Source organism: Zingiber officinale, chromosome 3A (assembly GCF_018446385.1).
Source record: "Zingiber officinale cultivar Zhangliang chromosome 3A, Zo_v1.1, whole genome shotgun sequence".
In the NCBI taxonomy this organism is placed as follows: domain Eukaryota; kingdom Viridiplantae; phylum Streptophyta; class Magnoliopsida; order Zingiberales; family Zingiberaceae; genus Zingiber; species Zingiber officinale.
Window position 1 is genome coordinate 112,070,444 of NC_055990.1, and position 5,771 is coordinate 112,076,214.

Sequence of the window (5,771 nt, forward strand, 5' to 3'; positions counted from 1 at the left end):
TGGAGGATCCTGTCTGTCAGTCCCACATCACATCCGAGAATAATTTTTTGGTTTTGTTTTCTACTTTATTTGTGTTTTGAATTTGTGAACTTAGTATTGTAATAACTCAACGTGGACTTGGAGTTTAGCTTTGTGGTTTTTTGTATTTAGTTTGATGTTGTTATGTCAAGTCGAACCGACTCGCAGTTAGTTGTTTTGTGATTTTGCGTTCGTTATTTTATGACTTCTGTTGTGTTTTATTCCAGTCATGTGGGTTGTTTGTCAACTATGTGGTTGTGTTTACTTCCAGCCGTGTAGGCTGCTTATAAACTATATGCTTGTGTTTACATCCAGCCGTGTGGGCTGTTGATAGCTTGTGAGTAGCCTTGTGGCATAGCATACGTATTTCATTTGTCACTACTACAGGGGAAGTGCTATCCAATTTTTGTTGGATAACCTTACTCTTGGGCGTGATAATTTATTGGTATCAGAGTCACAGGTTTACGAGGCCTATTTTCTTGTGTTTTTGGATTTTTATGATTTATTTTCTCAATGTAACTTTTCAAGTTTTGAGACCAAGTAGCGACAGGACATCTCTAAGTTATAGGAGATATGTTTGTATACTATTATCATATACTTCTGTTGGTACTTGTTCAGTTATTTGTAGCCTGTATGACATGTGTGGGCCAGTCACTATTTGGGTCCATTAAACTCTATTAGAGATCAGGGATTATAGTCTCAGGGGATTCATTCTACCATATTATCAGTAGTACTAGCTTCTGCTACTACCATTTAAGTGAGAGTTAGAGTTTTATACTCTAGTTAACTTGGGCAGTTGTGGATCGATTTATCCTAGTTGGTTTCATCAGTGGAGGATTGATTTACTCTTATTGGATCAATTAGTAGAGGACCGATTTACTTTTATTGGTTTGATCAGTAGGGGACCGACTTATTCTATTTTATAGAGATTTTGACCCTTGGGTTACTTGTGCATGGTTAGATAACTTGGAAGGCACATATGAGTACATGACTTGTATAGACATAGAAAGGACTGAATTAGATGTACATCATTTTTAGCTTAACCAGTATATAGAGGATCAATGTGTTCTATTCCATGAGGACTTTGACCATGGATTGTATGTACCTAGTAAGGTAGCTTAGAAGATACATTTGGATAGATGACCCCCACTGATATAGAAAAGTATAGAGCTAGCTGCTTAACACTTACGAGGTGCAGTTGTTACTTGGGTGTATAACATAGAGAGTACATTTAGATATATGACTTGTATTGATGTGAAATAGATGAAGTTAGCTGTCCATCCTTTACGAGACCAGGAACCACGTGAAGGAAGATGCTGAAGATGTTTTTTGAGAACAAGGCATCACTTGATGATTATTTTGAGGTGTTTTGAGATAGAGTACTTCTGTACTTCCTTTGGTAGCATAATGGTTTATAGGGCGATGATCAGTCGACTCGCCTAACGCTATTCCATGAGAGATCTTGACTCATGGACCGATTATATATGGTTAGATGTCCTCGATGATACCTAGATATATACAACTCGTAATTATGTAGAAAACATGGTATTAGTTAATTAACACCTATGAAATCCAACTATTACTGAGTGGAAGTATTAGAAGATGATTTTCGAGGAGTAGACATTGATCGACAGTTATTTTGACCAGTTATTTATTGATAGTACTCCTCTATCCTTGTGTGTATGGCTCGTCACTAGTTGTTACCGAACCTTGGGTGGAGCGATTGTAGTGTGATGGGTTATAAGGCAATGGTTAGTTGACTCAACTAATATTGTCTCCATCAAGTAATTCTAGACCTTGACCACAGAATCTTATACCTAAGGTCTTGTAATCTATATATCAAATCAGAGCGTTCAACTTTTTATCGACATCTGTTGGAGGACATTTACGGACACGACAATGAGAGTTATGATGATATCCTTTTAATGGGTAGACTCTTAGTTAAGAGGTTAAATGACTATTTGGATTTTGGATTGTCATTTCTTTATTGTGGATATTTAAGTACCTAGAATGATGAGAATTAGTCACTGGAATTTAGATTTGTTAGGACATAATTGGTCTATCTCACTAAAAATATATGGTAATAAACTTCCCTACTGGATATAATCCCTGTAGTGGTATAATATAGACATGCAATGTTGAACCATAGTGACTATAATTAGATTTGTTGGCAATAAATGTTGAAGGATGAGTGGTTTCCTTTAATTCTATTAATTGCTTATGATGCTATTAGATTTGATTGATGTTAAGGAGGATTTGAGATTGATAGATATTGTGAGATTAGATGTTGTGATATGTGATTTTCTGATGATATATTAGTAGATGTTTGCCTTAATGGTCTATATTTAATATTTATTGTTGATAGTGACATGGGGAGTAGCATGTCTGTGATATTTATAGATTTAGTGATTTATATTTGGTGATTAGATTACAAATTCGTTGCAAGTGATCTTATGGTTGAGTGTGCCTATTGTACAGATATTATGAGTCATTGGTATTGTCATTTAGGCTTACTAGTGCCCTAGATGTTTTAATGGATTCGATGAATCTGGTATTTCTAGGAAATTTAGATTAGTTGTAATTATCTTCATTGACAATATTATGATATATTCCCGATACGAGATGGATCACAAACAACATCTTTGTATAGTTCTCGAAATATTTCGACGAGAACATCCCTATGCGAAGATCAGTAAATGTGCATTATGGCTAACTTCTGTGGGATTTTTGGGACATATTGTCTCCAGTAGAGGCATATCAGTGGATTCACAGATGATAGAGGCTATTACCAGTTGGGAGTACCTGAAGTCTATATAGAAGACTCGCAGCTTCCTTGGTTTAGCTAGATATTATTGGGGACTTGTTGAGGGGTTTCCAACAAAACTAAGTCATTGTTTTAACTAGCTAGGAAGGGTATGGAATTTACCTGGATAGAGGTTTACGAGACCAGTTCAGGAGCTGAAATGAAAGCTGATAACTGCACCCGTCTTAGTTTTACCTTCTAGTGTAAATGGATTTGTACTCAATACAGATGTATCGTACCAGGGGTTAGGTCCAGTTCTGAAGTAGCATGGTTAGGTAGTTCTATATGCTTCTCAACAGTTGTAAGATCATGAGAAGAATCATCCAACTCATGATTTTGAAGTTAGTAGCTACCATTTTCATACTGAAAATGTGGAGACATCATTTATACGAGGAACATTATTTCCATGGGAGATTATGTGTTTCTTGAGTCTGATCTTGTCCAAGAGGAGTTACTCCAGAAAGCACACCGATCTAGATTTGAGATATATTTAGGTGGCACACAAATGTATAGAGACTTAAAGCGATCCTGTTAGTCAAACGACATGAAGAAGGACATCATGGATTTTATAGCTCGATATTTAGTATGTCAGCAAATGGAGGCTGAACATTATAAACCAACAAGATTATTTTCATAGATTCAGATACTGGAATAAAAATGTGAGCATGTCGCAATGAACTTTATCTTGGGGCTACTTAGGATATGGAGAGGATATGATGCGATTTGGATAATCGATGACCAGTTGACCAAATCTACTCACTTTCTACCGATCCATAGAATGGACCCATTGGATCACTTAGCAGAGTTATACTGCAAAGAGATTATCAGATTTCATGGTTCACGTCTGAGTATCAAATCAAATAGAGATCCACGATTTACATCATAGTTCTTGTAGAGGTTACAGCAGGCTTTGGGTACAGAGCACTGTTTTAGTATAGCTTTCCACCCTCAGACAAAGAGACCGTCTGAGCGCATTATATAGATGTTAAAGGATCTGTTGATGGCATGTGTTATGAATTTCGGAGGTAGTTGTGAGGACCATTTATGTTTAGTAGATTTTTACCCATAGCTAGCTAGACCATAACCCACAGAGTCATCGCTATCTATCTAGAAGTGGATCATCATGTAGTTTCATACGGAGACTCTTAATCCTTTACGGTTGGAGATTTGTTCATGATATTTGGATGGAGTGGTATATGGATATACTATTCAATTATTACCCTTGAATGAAGATCCCTGAGTTGACTAGTAAATTTGGGGACCAAATTCCTATTAGTGGGGAAGAATACGATAATTTAATAATGAGTATTATTATTAAAAAAATAACCTGGTTGAATTTTTTCAAAAATTTTTAAAAATTTTTGAGGATTTATTTTGAGCTTGGATGACATGTTTTGAGAGGAAAGATCTATTAGGCTTAGAGAAAGTTTATTTGGAATATCACTTAAGGAGAGTTGATTGAGGAATTAATTTAGGGTTTAATTAACTTAAACTTAAATATATATTAATGTTACCTATTCCTTTATCTTCTTCCTCGATTCTTCACCTCTTTCCCCTTTTGATCCAGCTGCTCTTTGCCTCTTCGCATCACCTTCATCGCCGACATCGATCATGCCTCTTCACTCCAATGCCGGTGCTGGACGAAGTCGATCTTTGCTGAGGCCAAGCAGTAGCGTAACGCTGTTGTGTTGGTCGTTTGTTTGTTCATGCCTTAGCTGCCTATTCCATCGCCTGAGCGCCACTCCACGGTCGCCTCCCCACGCGTGATTGGACCGGGAATGTCAGTGTTGGCCATCCATTCCTCTTCTCCTTCTCCTCCTTGTATTCCGCCGCTGGCCAAGGAGGAAAAGGGGCACTGTGTCCGGGGGTCCAACCACCCTTTGCTTCTCCTCTCGCCTTCAAGGTCCGGCCGATCACTTGCTTGGAGTCATTTGACCACCGAGAATAGCCACTATCGACTAAGAGAGGGATCCAAATTAGACATTGGATTTCTATCTTACCTCTTCATCAGATCAAGGGGTTTTCTTCATCGCATGGTATAAATTGAAGGCAAGACAAGTTAATCTCATATTTGAAACCATCTGAATTCTACTATTGCATTGGTAGTTTCTTATTTGTGTTGTTTGCCGACTACTGTAGCTCTGCCTTTGGATTTAGGGCTGGACCTTACTCCTGGTCAAATCGGTTGGTGTGGGGATACTTGGTTTGGTTGATAACAACCCTAGCTTCAACCATCTATATTTCTGGTAGTGAGATGAGTTTTGAAGCTAATTCGTACATTAAGTACATTTGATTTTAGTTGTAGAATGATTAAGGTTAGTTGGAGGATTAATCAAAGATCATATACAATTAGAGTTATCTTAATTAGGTTGAGGATTTTGTTTAGCTATTTAATTCAGATGAAATTAGCTAAATAAAATATGTTGATGTAGGATATTGATTCGAGACGAGCGTCTTGACGTGAGATTTGTTCTGATATGAACTACTGATTAAAGAGGGTACTTCCTACCTTGTTTCCTTAGTACTTTGACCTTGGTGCATGAGTTATATTCAGATAGTTGTTATATTTATCTTAATTCCACTCATATTTTTCTTGAGTTTGGTACTTACCTGCTTGATCTTTGAGATGATCGGATTCATATCTATACAATCTCTTATTGGCATACATGTTATTTAGCAAATACTAGATACCATGTTTACTTATTTTGATTGTTGTATATTCATGTACACTATTGAGCATGCTAGTTTTATTGTAACGTAGCCAATTGTTGATTATATATGCAATGACTGTTGTATCTTTCTCATCATATCATTGCATGCATGTCAGCGACCATGTCTCCCTTGTGGTTAAGAGAGTCGTTAGCCAAAGTCACACACTTGGCCACTCATGGGTAGTGGTAGTTGGAGTACGTGCCGCTTGTCCTGTCGTGCTCCCACTCAATCACTCATG